The 26,319-nt window shown below is 41.5% G+C and overlaps 1 protein-coding gene and 1 long non-coding RNA gene across 3 annotated transcripts in view; one reads left to right on the plus strand and one right to left on the minus strand.

Moving 5' to 3' along the window:
- Positions 1–1,219: 1,219 nt before the first annotated feature.
- Positions 1,220–25,459, minus strand: LOC140687437 (uncharacterized). 2 transcript variants are annotated; one of them, XR_012061759.1, is made up of 4 exons: positions 25,371–25,459; positions 8,101–8,754; positions 3,057–3,483; positions 1,220–1,861 (listed from the first exon to the last, which is right to left on the minus strand). It is a non-coding gene; the product is annotated as an uncharacterized lncRNA (long non-coding RNA). The 2 variants fall into 2 exon arrangements; XR_012061758.1 differs by lacking the exon at positions 25,371–25,459 and adding an exon at positions 10,164–10,474.
- The window catches only part of YWHAB (tyrosine 3-monooxygenase/tryptophan 5-monooxygenase activation protein beta), a 39,528-nt gene continuing 23,817 nt past the window's right edge, over positions 10,609–26,319 (plus strand). The window contains exon 1 of the mRNA XM_072944286.1: positions 10,609–10,694. The gene's annotated coding sequence lies outside the window, so the exon portion shown is untranslated. The remainder of the gene's footprint in view (positions 10,695–26,319) is intronic.

The following is a 26,319-nucleotide window of genomic DNA, read 5'->3' on the forward strand; positions in this document are numbered from 1 at the left end:
TGGGGAAAGGGCACTCTCACGCAGCTGGTAGTTCTGCGAATTGGCACAGCTTATCTGGAGGGCAATTTGGCAGACTATTAAAAACCCTACAGACAAGCATTCTTTTTGATCCAGCACTTCTAGGAATTTTTCCTACGGAAAATAATTAGAAGGGAACACAAGGATGAATAACAGCAACTTAGCATTTACTGGCTGTTCACCCTTTGCCAGACGATAAGCTAAGAACTTGACACTTTGCTCATTTAGCCTTTGCAACAACGTGCAATGAGTATGCTTGTGTCCATTTTCAGGTGGGGAAACTGAGGCTGGAAGAGGCATAGTAAGTTGCATACATTCAAGCAGCTAGTAAGTGATAGGCTGGAGCTCAAATCCTGATCTCTTTAACCATACTCTGAACCACCTTTGCTATGCTACCCTCTGGAAAACTCTGTACTAATGACGCTCCGAGGTGAAGGGGGGCTATAGCTCTGTGGTAGAGCGCGTGCTTAGCATGCACAATGTCCTGGATTCAATCCCCAGTACCTCCATTAAACATAAATACACAAATAAACCTAATTACTTCCCCTCCCCACCCCCTGCCAAATAATAATGCTCCACATGGCACTCTTTAAAATAGCAAAAATTCAGCAATCATTTATTTGTGCAAGAATTGAGGGATAATTAAATAAATCATGTAGAATCTTACAATAAAATAGATAGTCATTAAAAATAAGTTTTGAAAAAAATTAGGACATGGGGATATATTTATGATAAAATAAAAAACATGATGTAAACAAGTATGTCCCATTTTAATTTTAAAAATGCATGTATGTCATTTTTATGAAGTTCAAAAATAGGAAAGACTAGTCTATGGTGATCAAGTTTTGGGGTGGGGGAGTCATCTGTTGGGAAGGATGCTGGGGCACTGGAAATGTTCTAGATCTTGTTCTGGCTTGTGGTCAGCTTGGTGTATTCATACATAAAAATTAGTCCAGTTGTAGAGTTAAAATTTGTACTTCATGTAAGCTTACGTGTTTTATCTCACTGAAAAAGAAAAAAAATGTATCATGCACAGGAAAAAATCCTGGAGGAAAAGAATAAAAAAATGTTAGCAGAAAAATGTTAGCAGAAAATAAATAGGAAAATGATTGTTGCTAAGTATAAGTTTCATTTGATTCTTTATACTAGCCTGTATTTTCTTTTCTTTCTTTTTTAATAATAAGCCTGTATGACCCTAGTATTTAGGAAAAATAATGCCAAGTTTATTATTGGAGGGGAGTAAGGAAAGAGGACGTGCACATGAGAACCAGTTGTGGTCCAGACCTGGGACTCTGGGGGTGGACAGAGTGTTCAAAGGTCCCCAGTCCTGGGTGCCCTCCTGAGTCTGGTCCTGCAGGCAGGACGCCACGGTTTCAAGGATAGAGAGAACCGAGGAGAGAAGCCCAGTGCCCAGCCCTGCTTGATAGGTAAAGCTGAGTGACCGGCCCCAAAGATCCCGGAATGGACTAGAAACTATACCCTTAAGACAAATTCCTCCAACTTTAAAATTCTGCTGAGTGGGTGCTGCACGGAGCCATCCCAATCACAGCAACAACTCATCATTCTGCTGCCAGTTGAATGTCTTGTTGCTCACCGGTGATGACATCAGACCTCCAGGGAGCACATTGGCTGTCAGTCAGAAGCTGTTTCTGGTGGCAGTGAGCCACCTCTGCCTCCTCTCTCTTTTAAAGGGACAGCTTCTTCCTGGATAAGGGAACCAGGTTTGGGCTACCGTGACGCTTTCGTTCTATTTAGAGTCTTGATTCCAGGGCAGTGGAGAAATTAGGGTGGTACAAGGCAGGTTTCTGTAGATGCTTCCTGTGATCACCCTGACAATGAAATCCTGCCAACAAAGAGGAGAATCAAAGAATTTAGGTATAAGGAAGCTTTGGTATGTAAGATTATAATATTTAGTATTATAAATGTTAAATATACTTAAACAAAAAATAAGAAAAACTAACTGAGAATTAGAAGTTCTTCCTTTCTTTCTTACTAAGAAATACCAATTTTATTGGGGCCATCAAATGTGCCTAGTGAAAAAAAAAAATCCCACATTTCTTAGCCTCTGCTGCAGCTAGGGGTGGCATACAACACTGTTATGGCCAATGAGGTATAGACTAGGAATTTGTGGAAAGCTTTCCTTTCCTGATAGAGTCCTTTTCTTCTTTATTAGTGGAACAAGAACATGATGGCTGGAGCTGCAGCAGCTGTCTTGCAGTCATGAGGAAAATCCAAGAAGAATTGCAGAGAACCCAATCCTGACATCCTTGAGGCACTGAACCACTAACAGCCTCTTCCTAACTCTTCACTGTTTATTTAAGCCACTGTCTGCTCAGGTTTTCTGCTCAAGTTTCATTACTAAAAGTAATCTTTAATTGACCCACCCAACAATGTAAAAATAATACAAACTAATATAAAACAAAACTAATACAAAACAAAATACGTAACTAGTACAAAACAGGACATTTAGGGGAAAGAGATGGGGAAAAGTGTAACAATGCCAATGTTTCATTGCAGGTAGTCACCATCTAAAATTGAAATACATGGTTAAAAATGATGATGGCTGCAACTTCTCATTTTCCAGAGAGGTCTTTGGGAAGCTAATATGCCTTGTGGTAGAAAAATAGCTATCTAAAGTTCAGAAATTCTTTCATCTTTACTTTCATTTATAAAATCCTGATATTTACAAGTACAATCAATGAAATATCTTTCAAAATTTAAGAAAAGTATAATATGAAATTTTTTTAATTTCGGAAAAGTAGTATAATATAAAACACTTTTGTATAAAATTATTTCTGATGATCTATCTAAATACATGCTTGAAAGATGTTTGGCATGATTGTTCATCTCATTTGAATTACACAAACTTCAGACTTGTTTGTTTTTGTTTTTAAACTTTTAATTTGGAAATGATTGCAGATTTCCAGAAGGGCTGCAAAGATAGTACAGAAAGTACTATCCTATTTACTCTTCACCCAACTTCCTCTGATGTTAACATCTTATATCAGCGTGGTACATATCAAAGTTAAGAAACTAACCTGGTAATTGGTATGCTGCTATTAACTACCCCAAAGACTTCCTTAAGATTTTTCCACTGATGTCCTTTTTCTGTCCCAGTTCCCAAATTCGGATACTACTTGCATTAGATGTCATGTCTCCTTGGTCTCCATTGTCCTGTGACAGTTTCTCCATCTTCCCTTGTCTTTCATTGCCTTGACACTTTCAAAATGTAGTGGTCAGATATTTGGTGCAATACCCCTCAATTTTGGCTTGTCTGATGTTTTCCCGTGATTAGACTGAGGTGAGAGATTTTGGAAAAGAAGAGCACAGACGTGATGTGTTTTTCTCATCAAATCATATCAGGGGCACATGATCAAGACATGACTTCACCACTGGTGACGTTGACCTTGATCACTTGACTTCTTTAAACTTCCTTCTTTGTTCTTTTCCATATTGCTTTAATTCCTATAATAAGTATGTGAAAATAGTGAATCTGGAAGTGCTTCATAAACCAAAGACCTCCACAAATGTGAGGGTTAAATTTTTTATTTGAGAAAGAGAATTGATGTCCAGGGCTGGAAGAAGGGAGAGGAGATAAGTATAGCTAGGACATCAATGTTTAATTGCTCTGGAGGTTAGCCAGGGTGGCAGGGAAAGATGGAGATGACTTTGGCATTTATGTAAGTGCTAGCAGAGCAAAGAATTAGGGCCTCATCCAGATATTTTTGATATGATGTATTTCTCTTGGCCCTATAGCCCTGGGTAAGAGTGAAGGCCACCCCACGCGCTCAGTTGGAAATGGCAGAACAGAGGAGAGCTGATTCTGCTGGAAAAGCAAATGGGTTTGGGAACGAACACTAACTCAGCACCATCCATGTTCCAGATGCTTCCCCTCATTTGCTGAATCTTCACAACTCTGCTGGCTACATATAATGATCATCTCCATGTTATGGATGGGGAAATTGAGGCTCAGAATAGTGACTTGCCCAAAACCAGTTAACCATCACATGCTGTTCAGGCAACGTATTGGGTGTGCACAGGAAAGCCACTGCTTGAACCTAGAACTCTTTAACATCCAACCTACGCTGTGTCTCTTCGTGGACCTGCTGCCCAGGACGAACTGTGGGTGAAAGAATTCCAGTTGTGGGGACAGATGATTCACTTTGGTGACTATCCCTCATCATAAGATTTTTCATATTCTTCATGATCTCTGTCTCCTCATTGATCAGAGAATCACTTAGGCATGAATTCCTGGGTTCAGGGTCCCACTACCCTCCAGATACATTGAATAACTACCGTTTGCATTCAGATGGGGCTAATGGTCGGGGGTGGCTGGGAAAGCCTTCCCTTAGCCCCTCCTAGGCAGGATGCTAGTATGCAGAGAGAAACAAAGAAAGAGATGGAGAGAGGGGTGGGGGAAAGAGAGAAAGAGAAAAGAAAAATGCTTGGTATTGGATTCCAGACTCTTCTTTCAGTCAGCCCTAAGGCTGGCCCAGGTTTACACCTCCTAAGAGTGGATTTGAACCAATGAAGAACTCTTTTTACTGAAGCTAGTTCAAGTTTGGTTTCTGCAACTTGAAACCAAAGTATCTTTATAAGCACGTTCTACTTACTCCAGTTTCTACTCCCTCCTGCATCACCGCGTCTGTGCTTTTTCCCTGTCTAAGCCCCCAGCTCTGCTTCATGAGTGGCTATGAATACAGGCCCTCAAGTCAGAAAGACAGGGGGGTTGAATCCCAGTTCCTCCGCTGAGCTACATGGTCTTGGGCAAGGACTTTACCTCCTTGAACTTGTGTAATCTGATTAAAGGGGGTGATGATATTCCTACAGGGAGTATTATAAGAATGACACAAGATAATGCATGCAGAATGCTTAGTGCAACACAACTTTAGCTTAGCCTGCAATAAATGGTAGTTATGATTATTACCTTCATTCAACTCTACTTTCCAATTGACCACAGTTTATTGATTTCCCAATTGCATGAGACATCTGCTGGCCTAAGCCATTTTTTCTCACCAGATCACATCATTCATATGTCACTGGTAGCTTGTGGATAAATCTCTCCAGGGGAAGGAGTCTATCTCAGCCCCTTAAGTTACAACTTAGGGATGGAATTCCACCAAAGGTTTAGAATCATATGGCTGGCTTGTGCCTGGTAATATGCTGGTGCAACATATGTTTTATGGCACAACAAAATGTTTTTGCCAATGCCCATGGTTTAAATACTCCCATCATGGCTGATTTCAAGCTATCAGTGAGATGCCCCTGAACACAGAGTTGGTAAGAACGTGAGCGATTGGCCTTCACGAGCTAGAGCTGGCCAACTCCAGCACATCACTGCCTGTGCAGGTAGAATTCTCTCAAGGCAATCATTCCAAAGCATGTCTACTAGAGCAGTAATTCACATGGTGGTAGTGTGTCTTATGTTGGGTTTCTTGAAGCAAAGTCTGAAATGGGATTCTTGTACAAGTGATGGATCGAGGGACTTCTCAAGTGAAACCTATTAGGAGATGATGGAAGCAGAATGGGACAGGGGAGAAACCGAGGCAAAAAATGTGGGTTCATCTTAAGTCAAGCCTCAGCCTCATCCCGCAGAGAGCTTTGGAGGGTGAATACTGTCCTTACTTAATGATGGTTGGACTTATAGATGGTTCAACTTTACAGTGTTGGGAAAGCGATATTCACCCTGTAGAAACTGGACTTCTAATTTTGATCTTTTCCCAGGCTGGCAATACATGGTACAATACTATTGTGATGCTGGGCAGTGGCATAAGCCTCAGTCCCCAATTAGCCGTGAGATCATGAGGGTGAACAACCAATACACTTAGAACCAATCGACACAAGTACCTCCATTCTGTTCTCTTTCAGTACAGTGTTCAATAAATCACATGAACTAGTCAACACTTTACTATAGAACAGTGTTTGTGTTAGATGACTTTACCTAACTGTAGGTTCATGTAAGTGTGCTGAGCAGGTTTAAGGTGGAGCTGGCTAAGCTGTGATGTGCAGTAGGTTAAGTGCACGAAAGGCATTTTCAACTTACAGTATTTTTGACATATGATGAGTTTACTGGGATGTATCCCCATCAGAAGTTGAAGAAGATACTTGCTACCACAGAGTCATCCCATCATGAGGCAAGGGGGTGGGAACTCATACAGCCCACTTAGTCAGTCACTGGGTACAGTCTGTCTTCAGGGGTATGATTTCCCCCAGGCATGTCCTGGCAAGGAGGTTGGTCCCATTGGCTGAGGGGAATTCTCAGGAGAAGGGAGTAGCTGTGGCCTCTGAGCAACCAACTCTCACAGCATCTGGGGAATGAGTGTACCAGCCAGGTGGGGCCCCAGTCTCACTTACTATGTAGTGATAACAATGCTGATGGCAATTTTTATACTGAAAGTGATGGAGATGCTAGATGTGGTGAATGTGGTGCCGGTGATTCTCCTGTCGCTGGGCATTGGGCTTGGCTGGGTTGCTGTTGATGGTGTTGATGGTCATTGTGGCACAGTGGTGATGGTGGCAACACTGGTGGAGTAACTAGTGAGAAACTGGTGGTGATGGTGGTAGTAATAGTGGTGGAATAAGAGTAGTGGGGGATGGTGGTGGTGGTCGTGGTGGTGATAATAATGGTGGAGTAACAGTAGTGAGGGATGGTGGTAGTGATGGTGGTGGTGCTTCTGAGGATGTTGATGAATATGGCAAAGGTGCAGGTTATTAAAGGGACCAAAGATACCAAAATCCCTATTTCTTCAAGGTTTGCCTCTTTCTTTTATGCTTTGTATTTTTGCCATGGCCCTGGGGAACAAAATTATCTTAGAATTTCACTTCATCAAGCCATGGATGAAAACATGACTGAGTTGACATCAGTGTGTGTGTGTGTGTGTGTGTGTGTGTGTGTGTGTGTGTGTGTGTGTGTGTGTGTGCTTAAACAATGAACACATTCCCCAGGGCTGTAATTTATTCTATTTGCCACTATATGTCATGGCTCACTGTGAATGTAGGGTTGTGATGACTTCAGACATCTTAACCCATCAAACCTATGAGTCGAGTTTCACACGCCAACATTATGCCAGGAAGTCCTGAAGACTGATGGACTGGATCTACCCTGCACTCAATGTGGGGTGGTTTTTTAGCTAAAGAGCCTTGCTTGCAAGGATGAGGGCAGGTGACTGTGATGGGTCACAGGATGCTGGTGGGAAACATGTCAGGGAAGAGTCTACAGAGTGTACATCCTTTGCTCCATCTCAGTGTCTGCCTGGATCTGCCCCGGCTCTTTCTCCCTCCCCAGAGTAAGGCAGTGAGGCAGGAGGGGGTGCTTACTTTCCACTCTGAGTACCTCTATCACATTATATTTTCAACAAAATAGCTCACTATCTAAGAGGTATTCTGGGGCAAATGTTCACTCGTTCATTCAATAAACATACATTGAGCATCAGTTACAAACTACACACTAGTCTGGGCGCTGGAGATAAAACAGTGTGGGGAAAACACAAAAATCTCTGCCCTCAAGAGCTTATATCTTGCTGGATTTAAACATGCCTCACTCCCATCACACACAGATAAGGAAATTGATACTTAAAGAGGGTAACTGATTTGACCAAAAACAGATAGCAAGCTACAGAGCTAAGACCTTAACTCAGGTCAGACAGCTCCCCAAGCCCATGCCCTTGACCGATTCTAGACTACCTGCAGGGGACATTTTTGTTTGTTTTTACCACTCAACTTCCTCTTGTCCATCTTCTGGTACTTGAACCCTCGGGTTGCTGCAGGAAAACCACTCTCCCTGATACCATCTAGAAAGACGGTCAGTCAAGGTGTCTGGCCCTCTTGTAACTGTGGAGTGACCCCAGCTGTCACCCCAACACTTGTTTCTGCCACTCTCGGAGGTCTGTTTGCCTGTGTGTCCAAGTTGGTTTTGCAGCCTTGCCTGCAGTCTTGTGAGCCATCTTATATTCTTCCCCCAAATTACTTTTTTCTCCAGTTACAGAGTCCACTTGGTTGCATGCGAACAAGTAACATAACACATGGTCGCGCCACCCTCTGTACCTCAAGCAAGTTGTATTGTCTGCTAAGTATAACACCCACCTTGCAGAAGGCAGGAGAAAAAGAGATCTTGTTTCCTAGAGCCAAGACTTGCCAACATCCCCGGGTTTAGGTCCTTTTCAGACCTGAACCTCCCAGAAGAAGCTTCCCCACTCTTCACTGGGGCTGCCAGACGTGAATATGCTGCAAACTCAGCAAAAGCAGTGGAGGAGCCTGAGCTATATTTGAGCTTCCTCGAGAATACACAGACGCAGCCTCCTGTGCTCTGGCTGTCTGGGGAGCGTGTAATTAACAGCACTCTTCTTCTGAGCATGGATGGAACAGGTGATGACTCAGCAAGTTCAGGATCACATCCATGGCCAATCCCTCCTTCCCCCAGGCTAATTTCTGGGTCACCAGAGGTGCTTATTAAGGCCACATGTCAGGGCTACAGTGCAGGGGAGAGGCTTTCTTGGAGAAATTGTCGGTTACCATGGCATAGGGTTGCATGTAACAGAAATCTGACCAAATAAAGCTTTCTTTTTCTCACATAACAAGAAGTCTAGAGGTAGGCAGTCCAGGCTGGTACAGAGGCTCAAAGAAGCCATGAAGGACTGAAGCTTCTTCCATTTTCCTGCTCTGCTATCCATAGCAGGTGGCTCTCACCCTCGTGGTCACAAGATGGCTGCTTCACTTCCAGAAATCTCACCTACATTCCTGGCAGAAATGAAAGCAAAAGCAAGGAGGAAATGGTATGTGCCTGCTAACTTCCCCCACCCCTTCATATGAGGAAGACAATATGAGTCCCAGGAAATCCCACCCAAATTTCTACTTACATTTTATCAGTCAGACCTGGGTGAGAGGACCATCCCTAGCTGCAAGGGAGTATGGGGAGGTATTTTTAACTGGGCACATTTTATTCAAACAAAATTGGGATCCTTCTATAAATAAAATAGATTAACAGCAAGGTCTGACCATATAGTACAGGGAACTATATTCAATACCTTGTAATAGCCTATAATGAAAAAGAATATGAAAAGGAATATATCTATAGATACATAATTGAATCACTATGCTGTACACCAGAAATTAACACATTGTAAACCGATTATACTTCTAAATAAATAAATAAACCAAAACTGGGATTCTGTTACTAAGTAAGAAGGGAAGAATAGCTGTTGAGTAAGCAACTCATAGCGTCTGTCGCAGAAGGTGAGATGAGGAATCATAAAGGAAACCTCTGAGGGTCTGGGTCGGAAACACAAGAGATGGACCAGTTTCCAGAGCCCTAATGTGGAAGGTTAGAGAGAGCTGGAGGATGGCCTTAGGGCTGTTCGCAGCACACACACCCCCGCCCCTCGCATCATCCTTCCTACGACTGACAGAGAAAACCAGCAGCAAGGTATATGTGTCCTTTAACCATGGCATTTTCCTCCGAAAGCTATGAAAGCTTTTTAAATCCCTGCTCTGCCCAATACCCACTCTATGACCTCGGGCAAGTCACTTAACCTCTCTGGGCCTTTCAGGTGTATCCACTATAGAAAATGGGGATGACATCTTGGCACAGTTTTTCTGTGGCTCCAACAAGACTATAGGTATAAACTATACATTGTAGGTATCCAACAGATGCGAGTTATTTGGGATTTAACGACCTCATTTTCTACAGAGTCAAAATGAAGCCCAGAGAGGGAAAGCAAGAAAACCTAAGTCACACAGACAGAGACAGAGCTGGGACCAGAGCCCAGCCTTTCTGACGTCCAACCTGGAGTGGGTTCCATTTCACCACCGCCTCTCCCTGTTAAAAACTGATTTAACTTTCACCAAAGTGTGAAATTAGGCCTAAGTAGTGGAACAAAGCAGCTGGTTCAGAATTTTTTTTTAAAAAACTGTGAACAAAGTGCTTTCAGATGCTTAGGATGCCAAAAGTGAAGCAGAAAAGGAAGAGGCATCCTGGTGTGCCCCTTCTGGTGAATTCCAGTCTTTGTTATTATCACTGTGCTGGGATTTGTTGAGCACAGGAACCATGTGTCTGACAGAATGCCAAAGGCCATACCCAACGGCAGGAGCTAACCTTTATTGAGAACTGTGTCGGTTTCCCATCGCTGCTGTAACAAATTAACACAAACCTAGCGCTTGAAACACCACAAGTGTATTCTCTTTCCATCCTGGAAGTTGAAAGTCCTGAAATCAAGGTGTCAGCAGAGCTGTGCTTTTTTTTGGAGAATCCAGGATAGAACCCATTTCCTTGCCTTTCCCAGCATCCAAGGGCTTCCCACATCCCTTGGCTGGTGGCCCCTTCCTCCATCTTCAAACCTAGCAGCGTAGCACCTTCAAATCTCTGATCTCTGCTTTCATTTTCAAGTCTCCTTTTCAGACTCTAACCCTATTCCCTCCCTCTTTCACTTACAAGGACCTTATATTGAGTTCACCTGGATAATCCAGGCTCCTCTCCCCATCTCAAGATTCCTAATTACTCACACAAAGTCCCCTTTGCCATGGAAACAGAATGTGACATGGAACGTGCCATGCCCTGTTCACAGGTTCTGGAGATTAGAATGCAGACATCTTCCGTGGGCCATCATCCCATGTACCACAAGAAGGTATGATGTTCCTAGCACTGCTGTGAATTCATGTAACCCTCCCAACAAACCTATAAGGTAAGTACGGCTATTTTGTTGATTTTCAGATGACAAGGTGTATTAGTTTCTTTGCTGCTACATCGAATTACCACAAACGAAGTGGCTTCACCAATATAAATACACTATCTTACAGATCTGAAGGTTAGAAGTCTGACACTGTCCTCACTGAACTAAAATCAAGGTGTCAGCAGGGCTGCAATCCTCTCTGTCTGTCAAGGGGAACATTTAGTCCATTGAGCATATTTAAAATCTCTGAGTAATAAGTCCAATGTCAGGGTTTCCTCAGGGATAATTCCCATCAGTTAATTTTGTTCCTTTGACTAGACCATATTTTCCTGTATCTTTACATGCTTTGTGATTTTTTTTCTCCTGAGAATGGGACGTTTAAATATTATAATGTGGGAACGAGAAATCAGACTCTCCTCCTTCCTCAGGGGTTGCTGATCCTGACTGATGAAGGCTGCAGTCATCCATTTGCTTAGTGACTTTCCCAAACTATTTCACAAAGGCTGTATTCCTGTTCGTATGCAGTCCCTGAAGTCTCTTCCTTCAGCTCCTATTCAACTAGTCCTCTGACAGAGCTTTCCTTGAACGCTAGGTACTAAAAACAAAACAAACAAAGCAGAGCAAAACAAAACAGACTTCTCAGTCTTTGCAGATGGGCTCTGCCCTGTGGTACTCCTTCAACAGCCAGTGGGCTATTTGCAACTCTGCCTTAGACTACACTCCCTGCTCTCACTGAGCCATCTTTGAGTTGCTTTTTCTTTTGATTCAGCGCTCACTCACTTGGTTGCTGTAAACCTTGATGGTTTTCCAGAGTTCTGACAAAGTTGGTTCTGATAGTTTCTGCTTCTTTTTTCAGTGTTTCTATGGAAGAGCCTGGAGTGCCTGGTCTTAGCAGGAGTTTGGGCTGCTATAACAGAAATACTATGGGCTGGGTGGTTATAAACAACAGAAATTTATTCCTCAAACAGTTTGGGAGGCTGGAAGTTCAAGATCAGGATGCCAGTGTGGTCAGATTTCAGTGAGATTTCTCTTGCGGGTTGCAGACTGCCAACTTCTCACTGTATCCTCATATGGCAGAAAGCAGAAAGAGGAAGCAAGCTCTCTTGTGACTCTTATAAGGGCACTAATCTTATTCATGGAGGCTCCACCCTTATGACCACATCTAACCCTAATTACCTCCCGAAGGTCCCACCTCCTAACACCATCACATTGGGTGGGCTGGGGAAGTGGGGAAAGATAAGGTTTCAACGTATGAAGTTTTGTAGGACACAAACATTCAGCCAACCTGAATGGCATCTACTCCGCCATTTTGTCTTTTTTAAAGCTTCCCCCAGTAAGTCTAATGTGTAGCCAAGTTTGATAGCCACCATCCTGGGAACAAATCTTTAGCATCACTGCTTTCAACAAGCTCCTCAGGTGATACTGATGTAGCCATTCTGAGCTTTGAGATCCTGCTGTTTCAATAAACCCTGGGACTGGGCTCAGAAAGTCTATATTCCCATCAGCCTCCAGTTCCCGGGTGCCAAAACGGAATGAAGAGCTCAACCTCGGTGGGAGTGGCGCTCCATCCACCAAGTACAGCCCTCGGTGCCATGGAGACACCTAGTGGTGAGATACCGCACTGGGGGGTTAATGAGAGAAACTGGCCCACTGCTCCCATTTGCTTCACAGAGGAATCAGAACGGAAATAACCAGAAAGGAGCGCAGGATGCGCCAGATTCCTGCCTCCAAGTGTCACAACGGTTGCGTTGACATTTTTCAGCAGTAGATCTCTGCTGGGTCACAGCATGTGGGTCACCTGCACTGGAGCTAGGAATTCCCTGAAACCACTAAGATTTCTAGTTATATAAGTGATGAACTTTCAGGTAAATACAGCCGAGTTGATGAAGGCGTCTCAGCCCAGCTGAACTCCAGGCTTTACCTCTTCACAGAATTGAGGTCCTTGAAGAGGAAGTAGTTCTGGGATGACCAGGAGATTTCTTCCTCTCTCACCAGGTGTGGACAAGGCTTTGATTATCCGAGTCTCATTTTCCTTACTTGTATAGTGAAAAAATGCTTACCTGCCTCAATTCTTATGATTGCTATAGAAGAGAAACACAACATATTATTTCGTAAAAGAATAAAACATAAAATAATAATAAATCCGTACTTTGATCCTGTTTTTGTTTAAAATTGTGTATGTATCTATACATATGTTTATGTTTATATAAGTTTGTGTGGGCATATATGCATATTTATGCATGTTTGCATACGGCGCTATCCAGAACAGTGTTCCCCAAACCGTAGTGAGGTTGGAGGTGATTTGTGCTGCCCTCTTTGTGCTTCTCTAACTTATTTATAATGTGCACGTACTGTTTTTACAAAAGAAAACTGAACTTTGGGGTCAAGAGGGCTGATTACGCACATCTATTCATTTCTCCTTCCTCCAAACATTCCACTGAAATGACAAAGTGAGCATTTCCAAGTACTAATGAAATGTATCAAAATAATAATAGTAACACCTACTCTTAGAACGATGAGGATTAAAATCTGGCACATCACACTCGATGGTTATGACCTCCATTCCACCTCTACTTGTAGTGCTGAAGATACCATTAATACAGGGATCCTTGACCCTTTTTCTGCCATAGACCCCTTTGCAGTCTGGTGAAGCCCATGGACCTCTTCTCAGCATACTATTTTCAAATGAATAAACTTCCATAATAGGATTACAGGGGAAATCACTTATATTGAAATGTAGTTATCAAAACTGCATTTTTTTTAAAAACTCAAATCTGTCATATAGTAACTTATGTGCTTCTGTATTAGAAGATTTTGCAGTGGGTCTAATAACTAGCATGATTTCAAAGTCATGATGTGCAGAAATGATATTCTGAGATACTTCAACAATTGCACTGTGATGGGAAACAGATGCACCTTCAACAGATGCACTGTGTGATCTGCTTTCTCTTGGTGATGAAGTCACAGGAACTGCCAATACTACTATGGCTCGTTGCTTATGTTCATCAGTGACGGAAATGCTGAATTTAAGCTGAATTTAGTGAAAAGAAGGACCATTTTTCCCGTCCAACTTTATGGTCCTCTACATTTAATAACATACTTGCTTTCATAGGTCTTTGCCTAACTCAGTTTGATCGCTTTCTTATTTGCATCTTTCCTCAAATATGTGATGATCCTTGATCATCTGCTCACATTGAAGGGCAGGGACCTAGACTAAAGTTGATTGGAAGCTGCACGCCCGTGAGGAGCCCTATGTTAACCATGAGCTTTGTGTGACTGTCTGTTACGGAGCTCCCAGTATCAGTATCCTTAAGTCTTTCCTCCTAAGCTGGTCAAATTCTCCGGAGATATCTCTTAATGGTATCTTTTTAGGAGAGTATAATCGGCATTTTGAAATCTAGGCTGGGAAAGCAGCCTGAGTGGGGAAGGTTGGGCAAGGCATCTCAATCTTCCATATGTAAATGTTCACTTAATCTCTCCACTTTCAGAAAGATGCCCCATGATTCACTGTGCATGGCGTCTCCCAATCCAGATCCCCTTCTGTTACTCTCTGCAGCTGCACTAGCCAATACGGCAGCCTCTGGTCTCATGCAGCTATTTAAATTTAATTAAAATAAAATAAGATAATCTTTTAATTCCTTAATCGCACTAAGCACATTTCAAGCACTCAAGAGCCACATGGAGCTAGTGGCTGGCGACTATATTGGACAGTGCATGTCCTTGTCACTGCAGAAAGTTCTCTTGCAGAGAGCCGCTCTAGAGCAAGGGTTGGCACATGTTTTCCTGTAACGGGCCAGATAGTAAGTATTTTGGGCTTTGCACACCATATGGTCTCCATTGCAACTACTCAACTATGTCATTGTAGCCCGAAAGCAGCCATTGACAATACATGGAACACACATTGGAACCCATGGCTAAGTTCCAACAGAACTTGACTTATGCACACTGAAATCTGAATTTCCTAACATTTTCATGGGTTGTAAAATATTCTGCTTTTGATTTGTTCCCAATCATTTGAGAATGTAAAACTATTCTTAGCTTACAGGCTGTACCTAAATAGATAGCAGGCTAGATTTGGCCCATGGGCCATAGCTTGTTGACCTCTGTCTTAGAGTATTATATTATTATTTTTTTAAATCCCTGTGCTGTTATTTTAGTAGGTTCGGAGAAGAAGCAGAGGCTGGTGTGCAGTCTTTTTTCTTTTTTTTTTTTTAACCTAGAAGTCTCATTATCTGATCTGGATTTGTCTTCTCTGTGTAGCTCCATCTCTCCTATGGACTATTCTCCACCTTGGGTCCAGCCTGGAGTCCAGCACGATGCCTGACATGTAACAGGCTCCTGGTCAGCAGGGCTAAATGGTCAGATGCTCACCAACCCATCTTCTCTTCCTTTATCTTACATAAATTTACTTTTCACTTAGATCTGCCTTCAGGAAAGAATGTCCTGGTCATGCTGGTGAGAAAACTGCTGTCTGTTTAACAATGCTGTTTCTTGTTATCAGTGAATCCATTGATGTTCTGATTTTCCACGTCAGTCCCCCCATGAGCTTGGTAAATGTAATTCCTCCTCCGAGAGAAGACATCAACCCCTAAGCCGGTGTAGAATCAAACAAATCTTGCTTATAGAAGTGTAGGTCTCAGCTGAATCTGATAAAAGACTTGTAAAGAGAGGGGAAGTAATCTGGCGAACACGAGCCCTTGGAGATTTTAAATGCTGGGCTGAAATTGCCTTCTTAGCAAGATAAGGAAGAGAAGGTTATAGAATGTTAACATTGCCATGACGGTAAGAAGACAATAAACCAAGGGCACTTTTGGAAACCCGTTGGATGGGGGCAAAAGCCACAAGTTAGATTAAAATTATACATGCCCCTAAACTTCTACAAGATAACAAGACAAACCTTGGGTATAATAATAACTTTTTGGATAGAACACCAAAGGCACAATCCAAGAAAGAAAGAATTGATAGACTGAACTTCATTAAAATAAAAAACTTCTCTGCAAAAGACAATGTGAGGATAATGAGAAGACAAACTACAGACTGGGGTGGGGGGGAGGATATCTGCAAAAGACACAGCTGATAAAGAACTGTTATCCAAAATACACAAAAACTCAACAATAAGAAAACAAACAATCTGATTAAAAAGTGAGTCAAAGACCTTAACAGACACTTCACCAAAGAAGAAATACAGATGGCAAATAAGTATACAAGAATATGTTCCATATCCTATGTCATCGGGGAAATGCAAATTAAAACTACACACCTATTAGAATGGCCAAACTCCAAAACACTGACAATGCCAAATGCTGGTGAAGATGTGGAACAAGAGGAATTCTCATTCATCGTCAAAAGAAATTGTTCCTTTCCTACTTAGTGGCTTTCCGTCTCCCAGCCTTCCCATGTCAGATCCTTGGACTATAGGCTCTCTGATTAACAGATGATATGACATCTTTTTATGCCACCACTTTTAAGTCCACCACTTGTGCAAGTGATTTAAGGTACAATGACATATACAGATTTAACACACATATACTAAGTACCTATAATCTGCCATGTTCTTTCAGTTATATTTTTACTCCCAATTTACAGCTGAGGAAACTGGAGCTTCAAGAGGATAAATAACTTGTTTATGATTCCATTTATTTAAGTTTCAAAAAACAGAAGGAACTATTTGACAGTGTTAGAACAGGAGAATGGATAACATTTGGGGAGATGGGTGGGTAGTGATTGGGAGGGAACACTAGGGGGCGACTACTTGCTGGTTAATGTTCTACATCTTGACTTGGGTGTCATCTGGGTGTGCTCACTTTGTGATAATTCATCCATTTGTACACTTATGATTCATCTTTTTTTCCCTTTTCTTATACTGATACAAATATTATTAACATTTCTTAAACATATATTATTGCTAAAATGTAAACTTTGATAGATGGCTGAAATTTAAAGTTGAAGAAAGTCCTGCCAACATAGAACAAAAGGAGAGAGATGAAAAGTCCAGGAGAGAGAAAGTATGAGGAAAAGTTAAGACTGTTTCAGCTTCAATTCATTTTAAAGATTTTAAGTTTCCCATGGGTTTAAAAAATATTCATCTATGAATGAAAAAGACTCTGACCAGAATCAGATACCTCACCAGAATTCAAAACCCAGTTGCCAATAGTGCAGTATTTCGAAAATTTTGAAAGATTTTTAAACTAGAATTCTATCCTATTTTAGGTTAGAATTCTATTCCCAGACAAATATAGTCAAGTGTGGAGGCAAATAAAGACATTTTCAGACTTGCCAGGACAGAGATAGTTTGTCTTTTTGTAATGTTATTGTTTAAAGTATGGACAAAATATTGTCTTGGTTGTAGTTGTAGGACAGAATATAATGTTAACTGCATCGGTTAGAATGTGTTTGGTTATGCTGCAGTAACAAATAATCCCCAAACTCTCAGAGGCTTAGAACAACAAAGATTTATGTCTCCCTTATATTACATGTGGACTGTGTATTATACGGGGTGGGTTGCTTTGCTCTCCTGGGACCCAGGCTGACAGAGGCTCTTCCATGTGGAATGGCAGCAGGTGGAAGAATATGTGTGTCTGGATCTGGGGGGGAATGCGCTCACATCCACCATTAAATGCTCCAGCCCAGAAGTAACAAACATATTGGCCAGAATTAGTCACCTGCTTACATGCAACTAAAGAGGTAGGGAAACATAATCCTGCATGTGTCTGAAAGGAGAGAACTGGATAGAGGGGAACTCAGGACGTCTCTACCACATTAAATAAAATGACTCTTTAAAAATAAAAGGGAGGCTGACAAAATGTGGAAAATAGAAGCAGAGAGGAAAGACGGAGAGAAAAGAGATACCGTGCATACCTTCATGTCAGAAAGTGGGATGTCAAAAGATACGGTCCATGAGATGAAATAAGAAAATAGAGGTAATGTTTATTGAACCTATGGAGGAGAAATGAGAACTACAAATAAGTGTATAAATACCAAGCAGTTCAAGATGGAGAAAGCAGGGATTACAAGCCACCTTTACAGATAATAAATATTGTTGAGCTATTATATATAGTTAGGGAGATAATCACAGAAAATTAAAATGATTAAAAGAGGTTGCCTCAAGGGAGTTGGGAAATAGGGGTGAGAGTTTCCTTTTCATGGTAAACTTTCCAGTGCTGTTTAATTAATGTTATCCTGTATATAAATGTATTAGAGCTCTCCAGAAAAACAGAACCAGTAGGAGATATATGGGAAGAGATATACAGATACAGATACAGATACAGATACAGATACAGATACAGATACAGGTGTGTATATCTTTATCCACAAAGAGATTTATTATAGGACTTGGCTCACACATGATCTGCTGTCTGTAAGCTGGAGGACCAGGAAACCCAGTGGTGTGATTCAGTCACTGTCCAAAGGCCTGAGAAACTAGGGAGGCTCCAGGGTATGATCTGTTCTGCGTCTAAAGGCCTGAGAACCAGGAAGGGCAGGAGAAGATGGAGGTCCCAGCTCAGGAGAGACAGCAAATCCCTTCTTCTGCCTTTTTATGCTAATTGGGCTCTCAGTGATTGGAAGGTGCCCACCCACATTGGTGAGGGCAATCTGTACTCAGTCTATTGACTCAAATACTCATCTCTTCCAAAGACACCCTCACAGACACACCCAGAAATAACGTTTTGCCAGCTCTCTGGGCATCCCTTAGCCCAGCAAAGCTGACACAGAGAACGAATCATCACAATCAACTCCATTTCATTTCAGATAGCATCCCTTTGGAGGTCAGACATACAAGCTTCCCCACATTGGGCAAGTTGCCGTCACTTAGCTTCCATGGACTTCAACTTCCTTTTCCATAAAGAAGGGTGAGAATTTTACAAGGATTATGTGAGATCATGTATGATGAGAGCTTGATACAGTGCCTGGCATGTAGCATGTGCTGGCTGCTGGACGCCATCATGGAAATCGGGTCACACTGGCTCTGTGTGCAAGAGATTTGGGCCCTGTATCCTGACAGAGAAGGTTCTGCGAGACCATCCAACATACTTGTTTGTGCTACAGTTGGGCATGTGTGGCCTGGTCTTATCCAAGGAGGCAGGCCTTGGGACCAGGATGAGAACCAGCTCCTGACTTCCAGCCCAGGGCCCTGCGGTCCACCCTTGTGGTCTTGGAATCATAACTGCATTTGTTCTGGGCTTAAAAGAGAGCCCTTTGGGAGGAACTGAAACATTACCTCCTGTGCAAATTGTTTCTTTTTACCCTGGCAAGGCCAAGGTGTTCTGACAAAGGTCAAAAGTATTTATTTTCTATGTAATTATTTATTTCACTCTCTAGGGGTGAGAGTGAAACACACAGCGGTGGGGTGAGGGGAGGAGAAAGAGGAGTTTGCCAACTTTGAGAACTGAAAGGGCTTTTTATCACAAGAAATGGTTGTTTTTGGGGCACAGAAACAACCTCTGGTTTTCTAGCAAAAATAGCAGAAATTACAATGTGGCAAAATTAAGAAATAGTTGAACAGACACAAGATGTGGTCAAGGCCACTTTCCCTCCCCAGCCTCGTCTCACTGGCCCCCCACCCACATCGGACCCCAAGCTTTGTCAGCCTGCTGGGTTCCTGACCATGAAACTCTCCTGGACTATTACAACTGACAGGACCCCCCCCACCCCCAATTTCTTGGCCTGCTGAGTCCTCCTCTAGGACTCAAATCAGGTGCCATCTCCTCCTCAAAGATCCCCCTCCACCCCAGCCTCTCCTCTGTGCCCTACTACATCATGTCTTTCTGTCTTTGCACTTATCAAGCTGTGTCAAAACTGCCCATACACCCATCTGTCCATCCCTCCCATTGGGCTTGGGCTCATACACTGGACCCTCAGGCTCAGATCTGGCACTCAGACAGACTCACCTTTTATGTGGCCCGTGCTGTTTGGGCCCACATGGTGTTTTAAATTTTTTTTTATATTTTATTTTGCATTCATTGCCAAAAATTAAAAATCAAGAGATTTCAAGTAAAAGTCCAGATTTCTGGCTTCTTTTGACAAATTCAAAAGCCAGCTACATGAGTGCACTTCTTCACCCTTATGACAAGGGTCCCCTTTGGAGAGAGCATGTTTTCTCCATTTTTCTGCAGTCCCCACCATGCCCTATTGTCTCAGCATTGAAGCCTCCTATCAGAGCCATTTGTCATAAATCTTGCAATATTTTGTGTGGGAATTCTTTTCTTTCTTTCTTTCTTTCTTTCTTTCTTTCTTTCTTTCTTTCTTTCTTCCTTCCTTCCTTCCTTCCTTCCTTCCTTCCTTTCTTTCTTTCTTTCTTTCTTTCTTTCTTTCTTTCTTTCTTTCTTTCTTTCTTTCTTTCCTTCCTTCCTTCCTTCCTTCCTTCCTTCTTTCCTTCTTTTTCTTTCTTCCTTCCTTCCTCCCTCCCTGTCTTTCTTTCTTTCTTTCCTCCTTCCTTCCTTCCTTTCTTTCTCTCTTTCTTTCTTTCTTTTTCTTTCTTTCACAATGGATTGAAGAAGAAAGTAAAAATTTCTTTTACCCATGTTCCTTCCTCATGCCTGGTCCACTTCCCTCATGTACATCACCGGACTAGATCCTGTGGGTACCTGGGCTCGATACCCTTGCTTTCGGCTGGAAGCTCCTTAAAAGCAAATACTGTGCTTTGTTCATCTCTGTGGCTCCAACAGCAAGCACAGTGCCTGGCCCTAAATGTTTAGTGGAATTATGTAACTCTTGCTGTTAGAAGAGATCCTCTTTCTAAATTCTTTCATCCCTTTAGGGGATATTTAACAAATATTGACTGAGTTCACCCGCATGTCAATTTCCCAGAATTGATGTTCTCCTCATCTTTGGAGTCCTGGATCCTCTTGTAACCCTGAAATAATCAAAACTGCCTTCTAGATTGCTACACCAAGCACCTCTTATAAAACCTTGTTCTTGGAGGTTATGTAAGAGAAGATCATAAAGAACCATTGATAGGTAGTGGTTGTATTAATATCAGTAATAAGTAGTTATGATTTACTGAGCGCGTCCCACATACCAGGAACTTTGCACGCAGTTCCTCATTCAAGCTTTACAACCACCCTGTGAGGTGTCATTAGTCCTCCTAATAGTCAGGACTGTTGGATGCACAGAGCAAAACACACAAAACCAAAACCACCATCTCTCAAAACAGCTTAAGCCAAAAGTTTCATATAACTGAAAAGTCAGATCTAGAATTCATTAAACCATTATGGGGTAGACGCAGTTCTGAGAATTTTACATGTATTCGTTCCTTTAATGTTCTAAACATTGGCTGAGTCTAGATTCCAGGTCCACCCATGTATCCAGAGCTGGTCTCACCCAAATCAAAGGGAGTCAGGTAGGAGCTGGGTGGGGTAATTCCGAAAAAGACACGAAGCGGAGAGATACCAGGCAGGCAAAAACAAAAGCTGTCCACTAAATCTCTGCTTTTAAAGGGAAGAAACTGAGGCTCAAAGAGATTAATTTGTGAATCAAGCAGCGAATGGAGGAGTTGGAATTTGAATCCTAAAGTCTCAGCTTTTGTCATTACTTTTCCCATTTGGCTTGCAATAGTTTTCTTGGTGTTTTTTTTTTTTAATCCACTCTCTTGATTTAAATATTCTCTACAAAATATTTATATATATTAAATTATAAGAAAGAAAGTAAAGTCCCTTGGTATCTCATTACTGTATGTTGGCTACTGTTAATATTTTAGTGGGCATATTTCATGCATGTTTTTACATGCATGGGCAACAGAAGTAACCTTTTATATAAATCAAAACAAATAATAAATTTTTTTTAAAGAGAAAAAAATTACTGCACTGAATCTATAGACCAATTTAGAGACAACTGACATCTTTAATACCGAGTCTTCTAACCCATGAACAAGGAATGTCTATTTATTTAGCGCTTCCATTTCTCCCAGTGATGTTTTAAGTTTTTCAATTCACGGGTCTTACACATATTTCTTTAGATTTAGTCATAGCTATTTGGCTTTTGTGATAACAAGTAAATGGTACTTTTTTTCTTTTTGTTGCTCTTAAACAAAGATTTATGTTAATTTTTTATGGTAAGTAAAAATATAATTGACTTTTTACATTGACTTTGTATAGGGTGACATTGCTAAATTTACTTTATTGGTAGATTTTGCTTGTTTGTTTTTTCCCTCATATGTAACTATGTTTGTAAATTTCTGTTTTTTCGAATCTTTTATTTTTGCACTGGCAAGGATCTCAAACACAATGATACATTGAAATGGACATACCAGAAATCTATTTCTTTCTTAATCTCAGTGGAAATGCTTTCAATATTTTTCCATTAAAATGCTGGCTGTATATTCTCTTTAGAAAATCTTTGTCATATTAAGGAAGTTCCTTCCTACACCTAATTTCTCAAGTTTTTTTAATTCATAAACTTGTATTGAATATTTTCAAATACTTTCTTTGTATCTACTGAGATAGTTGTATGACATTTCTCCTTAATCTGTTAAAGTGCTAAATTACATGAGCTCATTTTCTAACGTTAAACCAACCTATCTTTCCTGAAATAAAGTCATATTGGTTGTGATGTAAAATAATAATTCTTTTAATCATGACATATTTCTTTAATGTGATTTTTTTCTTACTTATTCCTTTCCTTCTCTTTTCCCATCCCCTATCAATCTTTTTAACTTACTCCCCACCTTGTGGCTCAAGATAACCCATGTTAACAACAGATGTGCACATTTATATACAGACTTTTCTCCGAGTAAGTGTAATCACACACACATACACACACACTTCTATATAAAACTCCTGCGTTTCATTCCTGCAATATTCTTTTTAAGGAACCATGAATCACTAATGGCAGCATTTGAGGCCCAGAGACTGGTTGTTGGGAGAGAGTGAGAAGGATTTCACCCCTGGAGGGAGCCTTTATTGGCTGAAGTGATCTTCAGGTTAGATCATTCCCCCACTGCGTTGGGGTGAATGAGAGGAGATTGAGGGCAAGCACCCTCTGTCCTACCAGGATCTCAGCTAGGACCCAATCTCATGGCTTCCAGGAAAGCTTGCTGGCTGCTGCAAAGCTGAAGGAACTGCAAAGTCACTTCTATCGGGAGCTTCTGAATCCAGGCCAGCTAACTCCTCCTCCCCACTAGCCCTCAACACCTTCTTTATGGATTTTTTTTTCTTTTTTTTCTTGGCAATTTTAACCAGTCCAAGGACCAGTTGCTCTGCCCTCAGATCAATAGCCCTTGGGAAGGACTGCAGATGGTCTCTGGGGAGGCACTTCAGCTGCTCCTGCGGAAAAATCATTTCCTTCTTGACTCAGTTTCACTCAAATCAAGCCTCCTCCGCTTTATTGCTTTATTAAAGCAGCCTCCTTCAAGAACGTGAGTTGGCATCAAGTCAGGTCTAGAACAAAATCAGTGGCTAAAATTTGTCTTTTCATCTCTAAAAATCCAGCTTTCCAGGGGTTTGGAATTTTATTTTATTTTATTTTACTTTGTTTATTTTATTGTTTCTTAGTCAATGTTTTAGAATGTTTTAAAACTGCTGTTTGGCTGGAATAAAGTAGCATGTGTTGAGAAAGGGGTGAAAGAATAAATGATGGAATAGTCAGCATTTGGTAAATGGTTGCTGAAGGAGAATCAAATAAGATAACGCATGTGAAATTGACGTGTAATCTGAATAGTGAGAATTCTGAGCTGGACAGGACTGCAGCCTTATCCACTGGCGCCATCTGCTGGAAATAAGTTAGCACAACAGATCCGTTTTTGCTTTAGTGAGACACTGGCTTTTGGAAATGCAGGCAAAGAGCTGAGTAAAAAGGGAATACATTTCAGCAAAATCTAACATGTGCCAGATACCATGTTATTTACATGCATTATTTCTTTTCATCCTCGTTGTAATTATCAGAGACACATAGTATTATCATTTCATCTTTACAGGTTAAAAATCTGAGGTTTATTGAGGCTTATAGTGGATATATAATGTCTAAGGCCACATCACATAGCTGGTGGATATTTGGGATAAGACTCAAAACCCAGTTCCATCTGACTTCAGAGCCTGTTGTGGTTTGGGTTCCCCAGGAATCAAACTCCAACGTGGAGATATGCATGCAGGAGGATTATTACAGGATCATAGGTGGAAGGGGAAAATCAAATTACATGCATCTTCAGCAGAGGCCTCAGCTGATGCCAGGGAAAAGTATGGAGCTGGGATGACAAAGAGGCTGGAACTTGAGATTTCCAGTTCATTCAGTCATTGGATGTGAACTTGGGCAAGATGATTTCTTCAGCCAAGGGCAAATTCCCAAAAGGGACTTGGTGGAGGGCTGTCATCGGCCTATGCTCCCAGCAGCTGGGGAATATAAGGGCCTCAGTCCTGGAGTGGGAGGTCTGAGCAGTGTGCCACAGTATCCCCTACACAGCCACTGTATCTGTCCCACCTGTGCTGCTGCTCAGACGGGGGGGAACAGCTGGTAGAGAGCCAATGTCAGTGTCATGAGTAGTGGGAGGGGGGACTTAGAGAGTGAAAATGGTTCTGCCCACCTTCCACTCAGTGAACCTGTGACCCAGTCCATGTCTGCCATCCAATCACAATACCAATGTCTTTTGACTAATTCATACAGAAATATTGCATAGATTATTTTATGGATTTCAAGCCATTGACAAAGAAGTAAAATGCAATGTGCAACTACCTGGGCAAGGGGTTGGTGATGGATTCCTTGACATCATCAAATAAGAAATGGAAGAATTTGGGACCACAAATTGACTAATGCATTAAAGCAATTGATTTTAAGAATCATTTTGTGGCAAATTAAAAACATCGCACTCCCTCTCCCACACCACCTCTATAGGAGGAGTGAATTTTTTGATGTTGGAGGATGTTGGCCTTGGTCATGAAATTTCTTTAGCTTGGTAGAGAGCGGCATATACTTCCCCACCCACTGAACTTAGGCTTGGCCTTGTGACTTGCTTTTCCCAATGGGACGTTAGCAGTTATAGAGATGAGCAGAGGCTTGAAATGAGCTTGCATGGTTGGGCTTACCCTCTTGTGCTTCTGCCATCATAGAGAACATGCCCTGGCTAGTCTGCTAATATAAGAAAGAAGAGAGACACATAGAGTAGAACTTGACCCAGCCTGCTGCTTGGAGCCAAGCCCAGCTGTATAGAGCCTACAGCTGAGCCTAGCCAAAACCAGCCAAACTGCAGAAGTATACATGAAAGTAAATGATTATTGTTTTATACCACCGAGTTTTGAGGTGGCTTGTTATGCAGCTTTGGCTAATTGATACACATTTTCAAAGTTATGGAGGATAACACACCTGGATGTAGCAATAATAATTTTGACTGTATATGATTTTTTTCTTAAGAACTGTCTTTAGAACTTAGTCTCCATATAGGATGTGACTCTTGTGCTTAAACATGGGGGAAAAAAATGAGCCAGACTTAATTCTCAACAACTGTGGCAGAAACCACTAAACGTCCCCTAATCAAGGTCACTAAACTTATTTCCTTTACAAAGCAATGAGAAACTTCAGGGTCCCCAAACTATCAGGAAACAGGGCTATAACATCTGTGCAGTCCCCCAAAAGATGACACTACTATCTATTAAATTTGGCCATAAGGATATTAGACAAGGGAGAGTGTCCTCAAGGGAAGAGCCAGAGGTCATGGAGGTCAGAGGACAGGGACATTCCTATTAGAAAACAGGACCAACTCACCTGCTTGAGAAGGATGTCTGTCCAATTCCTGAGCTTTTAATAGCATTTATAGGTCATCTTTCTTGTGCCTAGGCACATGGTCCCCCAAATAAATGCTAATCTTCCCAATCTTCCTTATAGACAACTATGGCTATGTAACTGAATTCTGTCCAATGGGATGTAAGACATAATGACATAGCAGATTCTAGAACCTGCATTAAGAGACAGCTAGGTTGCACCCAATACCTCCACCTTTTCCCCTGGTCTCTTCCTTTTTTCCTTTGGTTTGGATGTAGATGTAATGGCAGGAGTTGAAGCAGCCATTTTGGACTGAGATGAGCTTGGTCCAAGTGAGCAGTTAATGTAGAATGAAGCAACAGGACTAAAGGATCCTAAGTCCCAGAAGACTTAATGGCACAAACCACCAAATCAACCCTAAACTTCCTATCTCTAACTGTCACAGGAGAGAGGAAATAAAACACCTTCTAATTTGTTAAAGTCAATGATATTTGTCATCTCTGTTATTTCAGACAGACCTAACCCTAACTGAAGCAGCATCCAATTACTGACAGTTCATAGTCCTTACATTTAATTAAAAAGAAATAGATCTTTTTGTTGTTGTTGTTACTGTTTGTAGAAACACTAACACTCTGAAATTTTATGTTTGAAAGTGGTTCAGTGTGCTGGAAAAAAGGCTATACTGGAGTTTAAAGAGCCGAGTTCTTGACCCAGAACTGTTGCTGATGAACTGTATGAACTTTGCCATATTTCTCTCATTGGTGAAATGAAGGGGCTGAATAAATATGAGAAAGTCAATCAACATAGGAAAAGATCCTTACCATCACTGGTAATAAGAAAAATGCAAATTAAAACAAGCAGATACAAATTCATGCCAACCAGATTGGCAAAATTGAAAAGCCTAACAATTCCAGGTGTTGGTATGGATGTGGTTTAAATAGGAATTTTCAGG

Source organism: Vicugna pacos, chromosome 19, assembly GCF_048564905.1.
Source record: "Vicugna pacos chromosome 19, VicPac4, whole genome shotgun sequence".
In the NCBI taxonomy this organism is placed as follows: domain Eukaryota; kingdom Metazoa; phylum Chordata; class Mammalia; order Artiodactyla; family Camelidae; genus Vicugna; species Vicugna pacos.